We start from the raw sequence: 21,199 nt of genomic DNA, 5'->3' as shown, positions 1-21,199 counted from the left end.
AGAGTGGAAAGGGGACTGTGGGCAAGCCATAAGAAATTAGAGGTATATTAGATTCAAAGAAGAAGCATACACATTGGCAAGCAAAAGCAAAAGACTTGATGGCTGGGAGCAGATTAAAATTCAGCAAAGATGGACCAAGACATTGATTAAGAAGACGAAAATAAAATATGAAAGTAAGATAACGGGGAACACAAAAACTGACCATAAAAGTTTCTATCGGTAATGAGAAGAAGCTTGACAAAAACAAATGTAGGCCCCTTACTGTCAGAAACAGGGGAATTCATAATGGGGAATGGAGAAATGTTTCAGAAACTAAATTTGTCTTTTGCTTCTGTTGTCATAAAGAAAGACATGAATGATGTACCAGAAGTTTTGAAAATCACAAGTTTTAGTAGTTTTAGTTTTAGTAAAGGGTAAAGGAAATCAGCATTAGTAGAGAAAGCATAGAATAATAGAATTCCTACAGTGCAGGAGAGGCCATTTGGCCCAAGATTGCACCAACTCTGACAGAGCATCTTACCCAGCCACTAACCCAGACCTAACCCCCCTACCCTATCCACATAATCCCACACATTTCCCATGGTTAATCCATTTAACCTACACATCTCCCAACACTAAGGGGTAACTTACCATTGCCATTCCACCTAATCTGCACATTCTTGAACTGTGTGAGAAAACTGGAGTAACTGGAGGAAACTCAAGGAGACTTGGGGAGAATGTACAAAATCCACACAATACCCAAGGCCAGAATTGAACACAGAACCTTGGACCTGTGAAACAGCAGTGCTGACCAAAATGGTTTGGAGAAATTAATGGGATTGAAGGTAGATAAATCTCCAGGGCCTAATAATCTTCATCACAGAGTATTTAAGCAAGTACTAAGACATAATAGATCCATTAATGGCCATTTTCCAAAATTCTCTGGACTTTGTAATGGTTCCTACAGATTGGAGAGTAGCTAAATATAAGCCCACTGTTCAAAACAGGCGATGGAGACAAAACAGGGAAATATAGATCAGTAGTAGGGAAGTTGCTAGAGTCCATTGACAAGGATTTCATAGCACAGCATATAAAATTAAAGTTTATTTATTAGTCACAAGTAAGGTACACATTAACATTGCAATGAAGTTACAGTGAAATTCCCCTAGTTGCCACACTCTGGTAACTGGAAAGCAGTGGTATAATTAGACAAAATCAGCATGAATTTATCATGCTTGACAAATCTACTGGAATTCTTTGAGGATGCAACTAGTAGGGTTGAGAGAGAACCAGTGAATATGGTTTATTTAGATTTTTAGAAGGCTTTTGACAATGTCTCACATAGCAGATTACTATGTAAAGTTAAAGTGCATGGGTTTAAGGATAGTGTCTTGAGATGGATAGAAAGCTGGTTAGCAGACAGGAAGCAGAGAGTTGGGATAAATGTGTATTTTCACACTGGCAGTCAGTAATAGTGGGAGTGCAACTGTTCACATTATATTTGAATGATTTGGACAAGGGTGGCACGGTGGCACAGTAATTAGCACTTCCGCCTCATAGTAGCAAGGACCTGGGTTCAATTCCAGCCTCAGGTGACTGTGTGGAGTTTGCATGATCCTCCTATATCTGTGTAGGTTTCCTTCAGGTGCTCTGGTTTCCTCCCACAGTCCAAATATATGCACCTTAGGTCAATTGCCCCTTAGTGTCCAAAGTTGTGTAGGTTAGATGGCTTAATCATGGGAAAAGTGTGGGGTTATGAGGGGTGTGGGGTGTGTGGGGGTGGGGGGGGGAGGGGGTGGGTGGTGTGAGGATGTGGGGCCTGGGTGGAATGCTCTGTCAGAGTTGGTGCAGGCTCAATGGGCTGAATGGCATCTTCTGCACTGTAAAGAGTCTATGATTCTATAAGGGAACTAAATGTATCTTCTGCAAACTTACAGATGATACATTTGGGTGGGAAGGTGAGATCTGAGGAGGTTGCAGAATGCTTCAGCGTGATTTGGACAGACTGAATGAGTGGGCACATGCATACATTTTAATGTGGATAACTGTGAGGTTATCTACTTCGGTACCAAAAATAGGAAGGCAGACTATTATTTGAGTGGGTGTAAAATTGAGAGAGATGGATACTCATCGAGATCTTAGTGTCCTCATGCATCAGTCGCTGAAAGTAAACACGCAAGTATAAAAGGCAGTAAAGAAGGCAAATAATATGTTTATCTGCATAGCGGGAGGATTAATGTATAGGATTGTTTTGCTGCAATTTTATAAGATATTGGCGAGGACAGACCTGGAATATTGGGTGCAGTTTTGTGTCCTTGTCTGAAGAAGGTTATCTCTGCTGTAGAGAGAGTGCAGCACAGATTTACTAGGCTGAATCCTGGGATAACAGGTCTATCATATGAGGAAAGACTAAGTCAATTAGGATTATACTCACTGGAGTTTAGAAGAGTGAGAGACAATTTCATAGAAACTTATAAAATTCTAACAGAATAAGACATACATTCAGAAAGAACATTTGGAATTGGTCAAAGGTCATTTTAACCTTTGACCTTCAATCATCATGTTAAGGTATAAGTTTAATTCAGCTGTGAAAAAGCCAGGGGAGACCATCCCTCGGTTCATGATCAGATTGAGAGGGTTAGCAGTGCACTGCGGATTCAGCAGAACTTTGGAGGAGATGTTGAGAGACCATTTGGTTTGCGGGATCAACAGCCTCACAATACAAATGATGCTGCTGGCTGAGACTAAAATCTGTTTGGAAAAATCTGCAAAGATGGCCCAGGTGTCCAAATGTGCTAAGTAGGACATAAGTGAATGACAAGGCATGCTTAACATGGTGGATCATTTGTGACGGGAAAAGCCTGTTGCAAGGAACAGTCAGAGTGAGAATGCAGCAGAGCCAAAGAGGAATAATACAGCACCAAGGATGGAAGTTTGTTTTCTGTGTGGGGGCGGAAACTTCCAAGAAACTTACCAATGCAGAAATTACGTATGTTTCTGTTGCAAGAGGCATGGTGCAGAATGAAGCAGGCAGGACAGAATGCACAAATAAAAAAAGTTAGTTTAACATTGTTAAAGCAACCGGCTGAAGAGCCCAACAAGGGCTCTAAAGTTTAAAATTTAAGCAAATCCAACTCAATGAGGTGCCGCATTTAGAAATAGCTTTGATGGTCAATGGCAAATCTATTAAAATGGAAGCTGAAATAGAAACTGCAGCCACAATCATAGCGGAGCAAGCATTCCGATACCTTCAAAAAGGTCTGCAAACCTTGTGGTTGAGATATTCAGAAGCTATTTTGACTATTTATACCGGCGATCTTGAAAGCAGTAGAGTCAGCTACCGTTACTGTACCCTACAGAATCCAAACAGCACAACTACCAGTCCTAGAGGCTGATGGTCACAAACTTTATCTCATGGGTTGAGATTGGTTGAAACAGATAAAATTAAACTAGTAGAGATGTTAAATATTTGTGGTGGAGATTTTCAAGATCTACTGTGCTGATATGCTGAGATTTTCCAGAAGGAACTGAAATGAGTAAAAGGGGCTAAAGCCAAAATTTATTTGAATCCTTAGGTAATGCCTAATTATTTTGTGGCCACCACTGCCTTTTGCATTCCATAATAAGGTAGAAGTGGAGCTAGGAAAAGTTTGGAAGACTTAGGTGTCATAACACCTGTCCAGTTTTCTGAATGGGTTGTGTCCATAGTCTCTGTTTTGAAGCCAAATCACACTGTAAGAATCTGTGGGGATTATAAATTAACCATAAACTGAAGAGTTCAGATAGATAGATACCCATCCAGAGAATCAAGGACCTCTATGCAAAGATTTTAAAAAGTGGGCACCCATATGAAATGAGAAAAATGCATTTTCCAGACAGCTGAAGTTATATGCCTGGGTTTCAGGGTGGATGCCACAGGCCTACATCCCTTGGAAAACAAGGCAAAAGCCATCAAGGAAGTACCGTAACTAAAAATGTGTCCCAGTTAAAATCATCCCTTATGAGACTGAATTATTATGCCAGATTCCTACAGAATCTGCCTACCATTTTGAAGAAGCATCAGCAATGGAAAAGGGGGGGAGGCATAAAAAGAGGTGTTTTTACTAGAGTAAAGCAAGGATTACAGTCACCAACACGACTTATACATTTTCATCCAACCAAACCATTGTTAATTACCTGTGATGCATATTGAATGGGGGCAGTCCTTTCCCATAAGATGTCAGACAGAATAGAGAGGCCAATTGTATTTGCATCAAGAACCTTGTTAGATGCTGACAAGAAATATTGTCAAATTGACAAAGAGAATCTGGTGGTAGTTTATGTAGTGAAGAAGTTTCATCTATATTTATGGTAAACATTTCACCATCGTGTCAGATCGTAAGCTGTTATTGGATTTATTCCAAGAGGATAAGCTAGTGCCACCAGTCACCTCTGCAGAGATGGATTTTATTGTTAGCCACATAAAGTTACTCTTTCTAGCATAGGTCAGGGATGCAAATATCAATTGTGGTTGCACTTAGCTGCCTCCCTGTGCTGCAGACAGTACCATCACCATCTGTACCATAAGAAATAGTATCGGTATTGTACCTAGTGGAGACATCACTGCTTTCAGCAACCCATATAAAAACTTGGACTGAAAGGGACCCAGTGCTTTCAAAAGTTAAGAGAATGTTGTTACAAGGTTGGCGCTACCATAAGCTGGAGCAGGTCAGACCTTACCAGCAGCATAGGATGTAGATAAGTAGACAACATGTGAGGATGGTGTGTAATTGTGAGGGGCTCATGTTACAGTGCCACCCACAGGCAACAGCTCTTACTGCAGGAGTTGCACGACGCTGAAACGTAGGATAAAAGCACTGGTCTGAAGCTACATTTGGCAACCGGGCATCAATAAAGAAATTAAAAGAGTGGCAAACCAGTGCCCAGAAGCCATTTCCGACACTGGAAAATATGCATCCACGGGAATGACCAGGTCAGCTGTGGTTAAGATTGCATGTAGACTTTGCAGACCTGTTCATGGGACATAAGTTCCTCATCGTAGTTGATGCACATTCAAAATGGCTGCAGTCCAATTGAAGTCTACAATGGCCACAGCCACCATTGACATGTTATGGCAGATTTTTAGCCATCCATGGCATTCTAGAGGTCTTAGTGTTAGACAATAGCACAGCATTTACAGCAGAGGAGTATCATTAATTTGTCAAATCACATGGTATTCGCCATGCTCAGTCAGCCCCTTACCATCCAACTTTTAATGGCTTATCAGAATGAGCTGAAGAAATGTTCAAAATATCAATAAAAAAAACAAATTCAGAGGTCACTGTCTTTACATTTGGTAGGTTTCTTGTTGACATTTAACATCGACCCTGGATTGATGAGTTTGCTTTATGCATCTGTCTTCCCGGATTTTTTACTCGCCGAAGGACCCAGTACCAATTTGAGATGTTCCTTCAAAATCTGGAAGTCTCCAGACTAATGAACTTTGTGAATGGGCCTTGGGTATCTGTAAGGTGTAATTGTGCCCATATGTTTAACTTTTAAGATGTTTCTTTTTGTTTTCATTCATAGGTGTACTCAAGGCTGAGGAAGGAAGGAGTGTGGCAATGTGGCTCCTTTAAGGGGCTGATCCCTCGAGGGCCACACGATCAGGCCTGACCTCATTGACAGGCTTTGTGAGAATTGAATTAATGAACTGTCCGCCCAACTTCATCAGCATTTCCCCCTTTACATTTGCCAATCCAGAACTGCGCCGTAATGGACGTGCAAAATAAAAGTCTGAATCGGACGTTCCAGCTGCTGAAGAACACGACCAGATCTTCCAATGGCTCTCTGACTCAGATCGGTGGTGGGGGAGGAGGGAGGCGGGTCAGATCATTCTCTGGTCAGGGAGGGCAGAGGGGAGTGAGGTCAGACCGTTGTCTGGTGGGGGGCTGGGGGGGAGGAGGAGGCGGGCCAGATGTATCTCTGGTGGGGGTGGGGGGGGAAGAGCTGATCATTCCTGGTGGTGGTGGGGGTGGGGGGGGCGCTGATCGTTGTCTGTGGTGGGTGGGGGGTGGGGGGGGGCGGCACTGATCGTTGTCTGTGCTGGGGCGGGAGGGCTGATCGTTGTCTGGTAGGGAGGAAGAAGGAGGCGGGTCAGATGTTATACTGGGGCAACCATGGGAGGGGGATGTGAGGCCAGATTGTTGTCTGGGACGGAGGAGGGAGGCCCAATTGCTCATTGGTGGAGGGGGAGGGGGGTGCAGATCGATCTCTGGTGGTGGTAGGGGTGGGGGTTCTGCTACCACTCTGCGGGCCATTGGTGGGGGGTGGAGGGAGAGCAGTGTTGATCGGTCTGGTAGTGGGGGGTTTTAATAAGGGGAACAGTGATGTCTGTAGGTAGTGGGGGGGTGAATAAGGGGGACAGTGATGTGTGTGTGTAGGGAGGTGGATAAGAGATACGTTAATGTGTGAGGGTAGGGGAGGGTGGATAAGGGGTTCAGTGATGTGTCGGTAATGGGGGAGGTGGATAAGGGGTTCAGTGATGTGTCGGTAATGGGGGAGGTGGATAAGGGGGACAGTGATGTATGTGGGTGGGGGTGTAGATAAGGGGTACAGTGAATTGTGTGGGTAGTGGGGGGGTGGTAAGGGGGACAGCGATACATGTGGGTAGTGGGGGGCTGGTAAGGGGGACAGCGATACATGTGGGTAGTGGGGGTGCAGTGGATAAGGGGGACAGTGATGTATGTGGGTGGGGTTGTAGTTAAGGGAAACAGTGATGTGTGTGGGTAGTTGGAGGGGTGGGTACGGGGGACAGTGATGTGTGTGGGTAGTTGGGGGGGGTGGGTAAGGGGGACAGTGATGTGTGTGGGTAGTTGGGGGGGTGGGTAAGGGGGACAGTGATGTCTGTGGGTAGTTGGGGGGGTGGGTACGGAGGACAGTGATGTGTGTGGGTAGTTGGGGGGGTGGGTAAGGGGGACAGTGATGTGTGTGGGTAGTGGGGTGAGTGGGTAAGGGGGACAGTGATGTGTGTGGGTAGTGGGGGGGTGGGTAAGGGGGACAGTGATGTGTGTGGGTAGTGGGGGTTGTGGAAAAGGGGGACAGTGATGTGTGTGTATGCAGTGGGGGATGGATAAGGAGGATAATGATATGTGTGGGTAGTGGGGAGGGTAGATGAGGAGGGCAGTGATGTCTGTGGGCGCCATCACTTCTGCTTTTTGTTCCCGAGCCGCTTTCTCTGCTTTCTGTGGCTTAGGAGCGATCTGACACGGGCACGCTTTTTAAAATCTTTTTCTAACTGCGCATGTGCAGTTCAGAACTCCCATCATTTCGGCCACGCTAAGCCCTGCCCACAGCACGAATGGGACTGGAGAGGTGTTTTTCAGGCTGAGTGCTAATGGGGGCGCCTGAAAGCAGATTTCTAAGTCGGATCTGCATTCCGCCTGGATTCGGCACTTAGAATAAAATGGTAAAATTGGGCCTGATGAATCATCTTCAAATTTACAACAGGGTGATATAACAATGTGGAAGAAGTAAGTACTTCAGAGATTTAATCTCTCAAAACAAATCATTTAAAAAAAAATGCATGCTGAGTGCTGCTTCTGAGACAGGAGAAACACTGGAGAAGATTTCAAAATCTTCTGACAAAGTAGGAATTACTTATTACAGTAGAACCAATGTCTGTAATGAATATCAGTTTTCAACATTTAACCTGATTTTTTTTATTCGTTATTCCAATCCAATCCAGAGTCCCAACAAGTTGGGATATTACCGATCCAAACTGATAAGACAGGGCTCTCACCTCCTGTCTTGGGCTTGATCTGCATGATCCAAGCTGATTGCAGTAGGTATAGCTCCTCCTCCAAGGCTTGATCTTATTTGCATCTTAGCCAATAGGCCAAGATGCCACTTTAAAAAATTGCTTCAAATGAAGCTAAAATGTAACCAAATGACTTCAACCAAGTGCAGTATGTCAATACTACACTTGATCTTAGCCAAAAGGCCAAGAATTTTGTGATGGCACTCCAACATCACCACAGCTTGCTTTACAATGTCTTTCTTTTCAGATTTCCTCTCAGTGAACTAGCCCTCAGGGACAATCTTACCTTCTCACCATGCCAGTCAATGGGCGGGGCAAACTGATAAAATTGTGAGAGGTGAAAAATTAGGTTTGTGCTCAATTTTGCACCTCTCGCAGTCTTAGTGGGCCTGGATTTGTACAAGAAAGTCTGCGAGGCTGATCTCAATATTTAAATCCATTTAAATGTGGATTAAAATATTATTAGTGATCCCTGGGCACAATCATCTAAGCTCACTTGCCTTAGTGTATGGTCATGTATGGTCCCCATCAATGGGGACCTGTCATGATGGCCTTGCTCATAGAACCCGAGGCCATTGATGCCCCTTAGGAGGTCAGGGAGGGGAGTGCAGTGCCCCTTCAGCATTGCCAACCTGGCACTGCCAGCTTGGGACATTGGCAGTGCCAGCCTGGCACATTGGTACCATTCACTGGACACTCTAGCACTGCCAGCCTATCAGCCTATCAGGCTGGCAGTACCCACCATCATGGGCAATATCAAGGGGATTAGGCCCAAAGGGGAAGATCATGTATGGGGGTGGGGCCCAAGGGGAGAAAAGCGGGGGAAGCTGCACACTCTTCAACTGGCAAACGACCAGGCAGTGATGAGCGACTGGGCTGGGGAGAATGATTGGCCAGGCTGGTTCAGGCCAGGCCGGGTCATGATGAGAGTAAGTGATTGGCCAAGGGTTGGAGGTGTGACCAACCAGGCTGGGGGGTTTTGACTGCTTGTGAATTGAGGGGGGAGGGCAATCTGCTGAGGAGGCCAGAGATTGTGAGAGTGGGGCGCAGGATATTCAGGGGGTGAAGGTGACTGACAGTTCTGTGGAACAGAATGGAGAGACCTGCACATGTACAATTGCGTCCTCTACTGTAAGCTGCCAGCTTCCAGCAATCTCAGGCCCCTGCCCACCCACCCTACCGGTGAGGAACAGATTGTGCTTCATTTTCTGCACAGAGTGGCATCAGATTGGAATTGTGGCCTTTTCTTGGTAGGATCAGCCTCTCCCCACCACCACCCCCCCCCCACCCCTTCTCTGCTCTTCTGTCAGGGCAGGGACAAGCAGGGAAGAAACAGAGAGGTGACTACCATCTTATGCACTATCGATCTTTGGCTTCAGCCTTGAAGCTGTGTTGGCTGATTACCTTTTCACTGGGAGAAAGGATTGTGAAGAGAAATCTAAAATGGAGGAAGATAGTTAAAAGTAAAACATTAATGGCCATTAGATATAAGGGAAGATAAAATGTGTCCTTATCTCTTCTATGGCTGTATTTATGTGGCCTGTTGGAATTATGGCTGGCAGATTAGAAACTGACGTAAAAGTGATTTGTTTATCTTTGAGCATTCTTAGGTTGTGATTAGTTGACATATGATATCCAAGTGGCACTAAGATCTCTGCTGGATAAGCCAATGGTGTATCTTTCAGAATATTATAGAATAGCCAAGGAGAAAGGTGCTCTGTGAGGCCTCATGTTGAGGTCAGGCTGTCATGTTGGGCATTCCTTAGTCAGTTAATGGAGCTTTGCACTCTCTCAAGATAAGCAAGATCTAACAAATGGAACCCAGTATGAGACAAGCTGGAGGTCAATGTCGAGCTGACACTCTGGAAAGAGGTAATGCTGCACCTTGGTGATTGGTCAGATGGGTTGGAACAAGTGATTGACAAGGGTCAATCACGTCAGTTTCTAGAAATAACCAGTGTTCAGAATGCAGCCTGTTGGCCTTTCAGATTGAGGAAGACCAGTAAAGAGTGAAGAGTGAATGGTGGGTGGGGAGGGGGAGTGTTGGGCTGGGAAGAGCTTCATAACACTTAGTGAGAACTTTCTGCTCTCCAGCCTAAGAGCTACAGATGTCAACAGTCTACAATATCCATCCCTTCATCCTCTGGGACAAGTCATATGTCATAAGTCATATGCTTTCCCTACCATTCCAGTTCATGTGTCATGTTCAAACTGTTGTTTCTTAATAAACTACTTAATAACCACTATAAAATTAATTGTGAACTTAATCCCCCTGTTTGATTATTTGTGCCACCTGAACTCAAGTATTTCTAACAACAATGAAAGGGAGAAAATAAGCTGAAAGCCTTTCTGTCTGCTCAGTTAAGTATGAATATCCCATGGTTTTATTCACAGATAATCATTACTGACCAGGCCAATCATTGCCCAACTACCAGCATTGCTGCAAAAATGGATTTGCCAGTCAATCAATAAATTGTTGTTTATGGACCTTTTGCTGTGGATAAGCTGCTGCCATCTTTTATAAGTGATTGTGCTTCAAAAGAATTTAATTGGATGGGGGATGTTTTGAGAAATGCTGAGCATGTGGTAGGGCCATATGTAAATACAAATCCTATTTCCTTTCCATCAGATGGTTCATGGACTGTGGATCTTACCTGAAATGGCTTATCTTCATCAATTTTGCATCTGGTGAACTGGATTTTAGCATGAATTTTGTATGATTTAAGGCTCCCAATGTTCAAATAGAGGACTTGAAAATTCAGCCAAGTAACCCTGCACTTGCCCCTGTCCCCGCCCATTCTCTCTGAATTGCTCAGTTCCACCTAAATTTTGTGTTATGTAACGTGGGCAGAGGAGGTAAAGTTGTATGAGAAATTAAAAAAAAGCATCATTTATTTGTTTCGTAACATGGAAGACACACACACACACACATATATTTTTTGAATTTATGGTCCTCTGCCTCAGAGGCAAGAACTGAATTGTGGAGGACACCTTGAAGGGAAGGTAATTTCCCATTCAAGCTGCTAATGGATAAAATTCTTTCTGCCACTGAGATCCTTCAAAATGTCCTGACTGTCTTTTGGCTGATATGCTTTGTCTGATGCAGCATCCTCCAACAACTTTACAGACATACCTTTATTCATGTGCCGTAATTTCAATCAACAGTTAGCTTCTTAGATTTATTAAATTAGGATATTTGGTTATAATTGGCAGGATTGATTAAAAATCCCAAGGATTTATAATGTGAAAGCCTTTAAGGGAAAACTCTCCGCACTTTCTAGGTCCGAAATGAATACTGTTGCATACATATTGAAATTATTTTTGAGACAGGAAAAAGCATCCTCTTGTTGAAATGCTTGCACAGTTGAAATTTTGCAGAAACTGATGGTGGTATGAAATACGGGTCAACAGTTTAATTCAGAGATTCAGGAGACGTGCAAAAGAATCAGTGAGCAATTTAATGATATTATTTGACACTCTAGATTACATTACAACATTACAATGGCTCTTTTTCAGGATTGCTGGTTATAGGAGTAGGTGTGAATTAAACTGGTTAATTGCTCATCTCATGTGTAAATTTTCCAAAAAGGCAAGAACAAGGCATCAGACATAATTAAGACAAATTCAGTGTTAAGTGTGATGAGAGATATCGTTATTTTTAATATTTTTGGGGTCTGTCTACTGTGAGGCAGGCTGGCGGGTCTGTCTGTAAGTGAACATAATTTCTTTAGGCTGGGCACTGATTGTCTGGTAGACTTGGAGACTTGAAAGGAAGTGTGTGTGAAAGGCATGTATTTGAAGTAGGTATGGCCAAGTGACTTTTCTATAAATAAACAAGAAGTGGGTAGATGTATAACCCCCTTGATCTGCATAGGCAATCACTAGTTGACCTGCCAGTTGGGGTAATTGAATATGAGTTCCCTGGATATTGGTAATTAGTAACCAGCTGGAGCTTGTATACTGAGCTCTGTATAAAGCAAGACTCTGAGAGGGTCCATTAACCTTTTAGTCTAGATTGGGACCTATTGTGTTCACCACAGGCTTCTGATTATTGTTTATTTTCATTTAGTGTAATAAAAGCACAGTTCCTTCACAGCCGACTCCTAGAGTTATTATAGTAGAAATTTGCATTAGAAAATAAGTAAGGGTTTGGATTTAAGCTTTTAAATTTCAGAAGGGAGTAAAATGATTCACAACTTTGAAAAGGTCATAAATAAACAAGGCAGCATCATTCAATTTTATTGACCTGAAAATGGGGACAAAAGGGAGAATATCAATTATTTTTATACTTTGGGAATGTTAAGTTGCACAGAAGGGCTAAGGACAATAGAATTTAAGATGAAAAAGAAAAAAAAAATTAGTTAAGGGAAGATGTTGAAAGCTTAGGCTGGGTGAGAAAGCGCTGGACTGGAAGATGTGCAATTTAAACCAACTACCCAGTTAAACTGGAAAAACCTTAATGCTGCAAAAAAAGTCTTTTATCTGAGGTATTTTGGACTTCCACAGTGGAGTGGCTGTGAGAAGTGAGAGGTTCTGGGGTAATGTTAGATTTTTATAGTTAAACATCTATAGGGGATTATTGCCCAAAGGGTTTTCCTTGTGGCTCTGACCAAGCAGGGAGCCTTTTTGGGGTGTGTTATGTAAGATTAACTTTACTGTGGATCTGTAATTTGGGCTATAATTCTTCCATTAAGTCCTGCAACTTTTCTGGCGGGTTGTGATGGGAGGTGGCATTGAACAGCGATTTGCTCATGTGCCGGGAATGCATGCGCATTTCCCAAAGTCGGAAACCAGCAGGAAGACAGGTAAGTTATTTAAATCTTTCCTGCATTTCTTTTAAGTATGTATATTTGTTAATTATCGGGACCTTTCAGGCCCCGATTGAATCTCCTACCCAGCCAGGAGTACTTTATTCCAGTGGGGTTCAGACTACCTCCTCACATTCGGGGACCTCGCGGAATGGAGGGGCGGGGAGCAATCAGGAACCTCCAGGGGTCAGATGGTGTTGGGGGTGGTGCGCCCGGGCCTGGGCACCTTGACACAGCCCTGTGGGCATTGGGCAGTGCCAAGAGGCCAGGACCTACTATGGGCGGAGTCTAGGTGTAATTGGTGGGAGTGGGAGTGTGTGTGGGGGCTCCCACTGCCAACCTGCATTGGGATCAGTCTGGGATGAAGGGAGGCAGCGATTTGGGTGGGCTGGGGGGATGGTCTGCTGGGGGGATGGTCTGCTAGGGGGTTGGTCTGCTGGGGGGGTCGGGGGGGGGTGGGCACTACCGGGACGGTCTGGTGCCGGGGTGGGTGGGGATCAGCTGGGTGGCGGGGTCACCACTGATGGGCGGATGTGGCCTCAACATTGGGGGTGATGTGGGCCAGAGCAATCGAGCTGGCCTGCAAACGGGAAGTTGACAGTTTGAGGCCATTGCGCATGTGCAGAGTTCCAGAAACTGTCAATCTCTGACGTGAATAGGCTGGAGTTTTTTAATAATATTCATGACTGGGACCTCTTCAGTGCACAGAGTGCAGAGATTCAAGTGAGAAGCTGAACTGTCAGAACAGTTAGGATTTAGAACAGTTTCCCCACCAATTCAGCACTTTTGGGTGAATCGCCCCGTTGGTGTGCATAAGTTGTTTTCTTCTGTTAATAATATTTGAAATCCCAAAAACCTTTTCAGAGATGTCAAACAAACTGTGAGCCAGAGTAACCCCTAGATGTGCTTCCAGAGTCATCAAGGGATGAAGCGTAAAACATGTTTGAGTTTAATGCATTATAAAACATTACCTCCAATATTAGCATAAGAAAAGGGAGTCTTCAATATGGCGAATTGCAATGATTGATGCTTCCAGGTTGAAGGTCGCCACTTGTTTCTTGGATTTCTGGTGGCCACTTGTGTGAAGCCTGGCTGTACTCATCAGCCATGTTGAGTGAGGGAGAGGCATGATGTAGGAAATGTAGGAATGAGTATTGAAAATACTGCCCCTCCAGCACCCTTGCAACATCATAATGTGTATCCATACTCACGGAAGTCCATGGCAAAGCCTGCTACTGAGCCAACTTTCAACCTGCAATGCTTCACTGCTTTCATATTCAGGTTCCAAAGGCCAGGCATGAAAGTGCAATTGACTTTCCTGGGTGCTGTACATTTTCTAGACAAAAGGCTCAACAAGGACAGGTTAGTAATGGTATTCCTTGACCCATGGCATTTAAAAACTGTTTTGAAACGTCCTGACAAAACACCCATATTTGAAGATAAAAATCCGATAACTGCCTGTGCAAGATTCTTCTTGAAGCTTGACAACAAACATTTCCACTGGTCCATACAGCTCATGGAGAAGTCCCAGTCGCTTTGTACAGCTCATACCCCTTTCGGGTGATACTGTTTTCAATGACATTCTTTTGGACTATCTGTTAGCCAGGAACTGTTTCAAGCTGCATTATATGCATTGTGCCAGAGTGCATCTGTCACATCAATGACATTGCCTTTATGGGCAGAAGAAAGTACAGGTATGACCATAATCTGCACTGATTGATGCTAGCAGCAAATATTGAAGGATTGATGTTCAACAGTCTGAAATATGCCATCGTTGTGCAACAGATCAATTTCTTCGATTCTGTTTATTGCCATGCTGGGATACATACAGGTCCATTTTTTTTTAATATTTAGATCATTTTAATTTATCTACATCCTTAATTATGTAATAATCTGACTTCAGATTAACCCAATAAAATCAATTAAATATTTCGTTTCAAACAAGACGTAGATAGACTCTTGAGTAGTAAATTTAAAGAGAAAGTTTATTTGAATAAGGAAGAAAGGATACTTAACAGCACAAAGTAGACTTTACAGCTTCAAATGAGTGATGGGGTTTCTGAAGGTAAGGTTGCCCTCCTGTTCCTTTGTTCATAGCAATTCTTTCAAATTCTGCCCCAGGGCATCTAGTGAGTAACTAGCTAGCAAAGGTGTCATTCATCCTCTAAATTGTTGATACTGCATCTCAAACCATAGAATCATACAATCCCTACAGTGCAGAAGAAGCCATTAGGCCCACTGAGTTTGCACCAAATCTCTGACAGAGTACCTTAGCCAGCCCCTCTCCTCCACTCTATTACTGTAACCCTACACATCTTTGGACACTAAGGGGCATTTTAGTATGGCCAATCCATCTAACCCACACATATTTGGACTGTGGGAGGAAATTGGAGCACCTGGAGGAAACCCAGACAGACATGGGGAGGAACTCCACACAGTTACCCAAGGCTGGAATTGTGGCGTTGTAAGACAGAGTACTAATCACTGTGCCACTGTGCTGTCCCTCGGTAATTTCATTATTGGTTCAATTGCAGCTTTGTTCTAATTTTGACTATCTACATACACTAATGCATTACTTCTTGAAACAAGAATGGGTGGGATTTTAATCCACCTCTCCTCTCTTTCCCATGCAGCATGTTTTGTGGCAGTGGAGGTGGCCCACCATTGGCTGGTGGTGGATCTTCCAGTCCTGCTGCTGTCAACAGATTTTCCCATTGTTCTATGGGTGGGTGAGGGGGAGGTAGTTGACATGGGGCGGGGTGGGTGGGGGGAGGAGGGAAGAGGAGGGAGGGATCGCCATCAAAGAACAAAGAACAAAATCAGCCCGGGAAACAGGCCCTTCGGCCCAACGAGCCCGCACCGCCAACTCATCACCACCAGTCCACCTCTCTACCCATGACCCCTATCTAATGTTTTATGGCCATCCAGATTGGGGGAAACTGATTTAGGGACAATTTATTCCTGCCAATCAGCCTAACAGCAAATCTTTGGGGTGTGGGAGGAAACCGGAGCACCTGGAGAAAACCCACGCAAACACGGGGAGAATGCGCAAACTCCCACAGACACCGGCCCACAACTGGAAGGTCCCACTAGCGTAATGGCCTCTTACTGAGCTTAGCACAACATGTCTGATCTCACCTCCAGCAAAATAGTGTTTAATCTTGTAAGAATTTAAATCCAGCCTAACCTAACTCATGGATTAATTACTACTTCTTCAGTTACAACTTAATTGAATTACACAGTTTGGTCAATCATCCGTTTTGGCTGGTCCCTAATTATATAATAACCATTAATTAAAACACATGAGTGATTATAAAGTACAGAGTACAAAATGACTGTTAGTATGAAATGACATTTTGACCTTGTTAGTGTATTACAATGAATATAACATGACACTAATCTAAAAATGTTTGAGTTACATTGAAATCTAATACCCAAGCTTATTTACAAGAGGTTATTAAAGCCATGCCAATCCTCAAGACCAGGACAGCAATGCATTAATTTTTTTGTCTACATACTTGCCCAACTTCACCCAAAAATCTTCATCACAAAGGGAATTGTTAAGAGAAGATGTGCCTCCTCTGTGGCACAGTGTCCACAGTACCTCTTCAAAGCTCTTAAACGGTCATTTTTGATAAGCATTGACATTGCAATTTTACTACCCTAGGAGGATAATGGCCTTGGAGATGGATGCCTCAACAACAGGTGAGAGCATGCGTACTACAGAGAGGCAAACTGTTTGCATTTGCTTCAAGTAGGGGTGTTTTTATAGAGGTCTATAAAATAATGAGGGGCATAGATCAGCTAGATAGCCAATATCTTTTCCCAAAGGTAGGGGAGTCTAAAACTGGAGGGTACAGGTTTAAGTTGAGGAGGGGACAGATGCAAAAGGGTGCAGAGGGGCAATTTTTTTCACACAGAGAGTGGTGAGTGTCTGGAACAAGCTGCCAGAGGTAGTAATAGAGGCATGTACAACTTTGTCTCTTAAAAAGCATTTTGACAGTTACATGGGTGGGATGGGTATAGAGGGATATGGGCCAAATGTGGGCAATTGGGACTAGCTTAGGGGTTATAAAAAGGGGTGCCATGGACAAGTTAGGCCGAAGGGTCTGTTTCCATGATGTAAACCTCTATGACTCTTTGACTCAATAAGATCTCTGCCTGTAATGTAATCCACCAACCTAACATCATGTGAGAGTTATTAACTTCAGGGCCTCCTTCTGTGTTGTAATGCTCTATTAGCCCATGTGAGATAATTTTGGCCTTTTGGGATGAGTTAGGCATCCCCTTGGGCATCATTTTTAAAAGAAGGAAGGACATCAAACATAAGTCATCATGATGGCATGTTCTTCAACAACATCATCACTCACACATGGACATAGATCAGACAAGAAGACTCACAAGAGAATGAATCTGATGGCCGCTTATGACAATGGCATTGAAGTTATTATTGAGAAGTGTGAGGTATGGCAAAATTATATGCCAAGTCAAAAGAAAGGACCATTGATTCCACATGAAGTCCCTACCCATCATTTGTCCAAAATTAAATTCAACCTCTTTCATCACAACTTCATCATCATTGTCAACTACTTTATTCAACGATTGTACAATACATCAAACACTTACAGATACTTTAAGGGCTAATTAGTCTAGTGTTCATAGAGAAATTGTTGTGAATAAAGGGCCACAATTTATTGGTAAAGCATTTCAAAATATGTGTGAGAAGTGGAATATTGATCGTTACCCTAAATCTTAAAGCCTAGCTGAATGAGTCACAGATTGAAATCCCTAATTCTCAAATGTAGACAGACAGAGCATGATCTGCACATTTCAATGTTACTTCTGAGAGCAACATCTGAGAGCAACATCTGTAAGATGTTTAAGCAACATCTTTAACTATTCCATCACCAGCAGGGCTCATTTTCAGCATACCCATACATAGCAATTGACCTATTCTTATCCAATCTACTCTCAGAAACTAGACAGCAACTTTTAAAACTGCAAGGGAAAATGACCAATCTGAATGATGAAAATGGGGTACAGAATTGCTAAGTCTACAATTGGAACAATAAGTTCGTATTGAGGATCCAGAAGAAGTATGGCAATCAGTGAAGGTGACAATGGTTTGTTCAAACCAAGGTTCTGTGAAGTCACTACACATAAATGTGAAATGGTGAGGCATAACTGAGAATAAATCAGATCCATTGCAGTTTCTCAACCATTGTATAGTCCATTTACGTCAACGACAAGATCACAAATGCAATCTGGAACAATATCTAAGAATGACAATCCCACAACTCACTGTGATCAATTGAAGAAATCTTTAGATAAGGTTGCCATTAGAAGATCTGCCTGTAGAAATAGATTCTCTTTATGCTTCAGAGATTTACCTGTTATATACACTTGTGTAATGCTATCTAAACATGAACCCGTAATGTAGATAGGAATACTTCTTTGGTAGGGAGGAGGATCTTTAAAAAGAAAGGTGGGACTGTATTACCCCTCCAAGGGATTGCAGCATGACATCACTAGAAAAGAAGTGCATTGTGCAATTTAATTTTAATTTGCTTTTGCTTAGAGAAGCGGAGGACAGCATAGACAGGTTTTTCAAGTTTTTCTATATAAATCTTCCCATGTACCCAGTCTCAGTATGTGAAGCTGCAATATACTTATACAATCTCTTGCGCATTGTTGTTGCCTTTATATCACTATGATGTAACGAAACTAAGACATTACATTACTTTTTAAATACTATACATATATCTATCCTTATTGCTAATTCATGGAAATTTAAAAAATTGAACAAAGCCTTTAAACTAATGGAAGTCATGGCTGGCTGTACCTTCGAAATGAAATAAACTTTCTGGCAGTATTAGAAGAGCTGACATCTCATATCTTTGAAGCAATGATAATGACCCTGTGAGCAGCAGAAACAAATTTCAAACAAAATTATACAAAGAGCATCTACATTTCTTAAGACAGACCTGACGAGTGAGACAGCTGATCTGATGGACAAAGACCCTCAGCCTCCTTTCAAATTCATAATGGTTGAAACTTGAACAATATCAAGAATCCATGTAAGGAATATACATCATTTTTCAAGCTAAAGTGGAGAGGTGGGAATCTCATGACAACCCAACAAGCTCAGAGAACCATTTACATTGTCTTATTGTACTTACAGTCAGTCTGACATCTTCCCTCTAGCAAGCACCACCAATTGAATGCCCGGCTTCCATCTATACTGTTTCTACTGGAACTACTGACCTTCCATATCAATGCTGACAGACTGAATTAACTCTCCATGTCTAGTACATTGTGAACATCACCTCTCTTGGAAAAGAGTATCATCCAGCACCATTCTGCAATTTTCCCACCTCTGTGAAGGAATACACCATTGAACTTTTGATTCTGAACTCTGGAGTCATGTGAAACAATTATTCTTTGCTCTGTAGTGTTTGCCCGGTGAATCTTTCTTTCTCTATCCCCTTCCCTTTTATGTATGAATGAAAAAGAAGGCTATATTGTGACCCTCCTGTTGTATTTGAACATGTGTGAATAAATGAACCCTCTGTTTTTGCCCGATCTTGAGTTTGCTGTGGGGTTATTAATATATATTGGATCACACCAAAACTGAGAGGTTAGGAAATATGCCACCACTTATAAAGGGAGAAATCAAGATTAAAACAACTTTTTATTTACAGATGAGTAGTGAGAGGAGAAATCAAGGCTGTTGAAGTTAACTTGCGTCCTGCCCATAATGCAGTTTTGAATGCTCGTTGCGTTTCGTGGCCCCACCCCGTCATGATGAGGCAGCAAAAGGCCACCAAATAAAAACACGATGGGCAGCTGATAACATGGCCATTGATGGTTAAACAATTATAATAAGGACTGCCAAATGACCAGAATTGGATGGGTGCAGATAACTTAGTGGATTGTATGACTGCAGGAAATTAGAGATATCGGGAGGGTTGAACTGCTGTAAAGAATTCAAAGAAAACACACCACCACCTTCTCATGAAAACTAGGGATGGAGAATAATTGCCGACCTTGCCAGGGGTAATAAGGCTGCATTTACTTATTATTGGGAGTTCTCTTGTAACATTACTTCCAAAGATCCAGATATTGCTGAAGATATATTGATGGTGTATATTGTACACCACTATTAATGCACTAATTTACCAGCAGGTCTTCAGTGAAGGAGAGATACACCAAGAGCTATTTCACACCAACAGCAGCTTACCCTCAATCTCCCCATTATTTTTAAGCACTTGTTGGATTTACACATTAAGATCAGATTAAACTCACTGTTTGGGCTCATACAGCCAAAAGGTCTGCTTAACAATGTGGTAATTATTAAAGTAACATCAATCAATGTCTTTGGCCTATAAAGGGAACTTCTGAAATCCCTGCATCTCATTCCTACGTGACATAAGTTCTTCTTGGATTTCAAAATATATAAGATATTTATTTGCTTTCTTCCATTTAATTTCTGTCTCTTTCTCAGAATCCAATCTTGGCTCAGTGTTTTTTTTTACATTCTATATATTTATACATATCTTCCTGAACTGGTTGACTTACTCCAAGACTTTGGGCTAGTGCTTTGCTAGTCTCGAGGATATGATTTCTGGAGGCACTAAACCTCTGCTCATCTTTTCATCATGTAGCCCACCTTAAATCATTCTTACACTTTCCTTAAATCTCATTAATTGAGGACATGCACTCTTGTCCTGACCATTTACAAAGCTCTTGAATGTCCATGTGCTGTTGCTGTGCCACCAACAACTCCTACTTTCAGTAACTTGCAGGACAAAACATTTTTAAGCTGAAGAGTTCAGGAAAAGGTCAAACTCATGGCATTTGTCTGAAGATGACCTGTTCCAGCAAGATTGGGCCAATGAGTCAGAGGTCTAATTTGGATGGCAGGAAGATCCGTGTGTGTGGAATTGAGGAGTGATCTTGGCCATCTCCACTGAAAGGATTTGGAGAGAAATCAGTAAAACATCAGCTCAGTGGAGAATGTATTTTTGACTGTTATGTGGAAAATAAATAGCATTTTACTTATTCACCTCAGCAAATATATAAAAAAACAAATAAATAACGGAATAAATTTGTTCCCTCTCAGACAATGATTGGGGGTGCAGCGTGTTGCTTTTACGATTCATCTGTCTAATCCATGGAATAAAAATGAGATCAAACTTGAGAAAAATTAAACTAATTTGTGCCCTTCATTATCTCATATCTTTTGTTAATGACTGCAAGTGTTGATAGCAAAGCAGCAATGATTGCCGTACAGAAATACCAGAGCAGACACAGTACTTACCTGATTAATTTGAGAACATTCAAAAGAAGAAATACTAATAAAATAAAGTAGATTAAAGTGTCTGACACTTCACTGGCATTTATCTCTGATCCTAAACACTTTGGAAATATGAAATCGCTGAAAAGATAATTTGAGTTTCTAAACATCGCCAGAAAATTACTCTCTATTCGCAGTTTTACAAATTGTACCATTTACATAAATTGTACAAATCTGTAATTGATGTGACTTCGAGATTAAATAATCATTTTGTGAAAGAATTTACTTCAGTCGCTCTTTATTGGGACAAATATTGCA

At 42.4% G+C, this 21,199-nt stretch overlaps 1 non-coding gene across 1 annotated transcript; it reads right to left on the bottom strand.

The window, feature by feature from the left end:
- Window positions 1-7,773: 7,773 nt before the first annotated feature.
- On the bottom strand, window positions 7,774-7,972 carry LOC145354124 (U2 spliceosomal RNA). Its single transcript, XR_013888804.1, has one exon. It is a non-coding gene; the product is annotated as a U2 spliceosomal RNA (small nuclear RNA).
- Window positions 7,973-21,199: the final 13,227 nt, after the last annotated feature.

The sequence above is a fragment of the Carcharhinus amblyrhynchos genome, chromosome 16, assembly GCF_965287045.1.
Source record: "Carcharhinus amblyrhynchos chromosome 16, sCarAmb.v2.hapA, whole genome shotgun sequence".
In the NCBI taxonomy this organism is placed as follows: domain Eukaryota; kingdom Metazoa; phylum Chordata; class Chondrichthyes; order Carcharhiniformes; family Carcharhinidae; genus Carcharhinus; species Carcharhinus amblyrhynchos.
The sequence above is the reverse complement of the archived record's forward strand: the minus strand, read 5'-3'. Positions and strand labels throughout refer to the sequence as shown.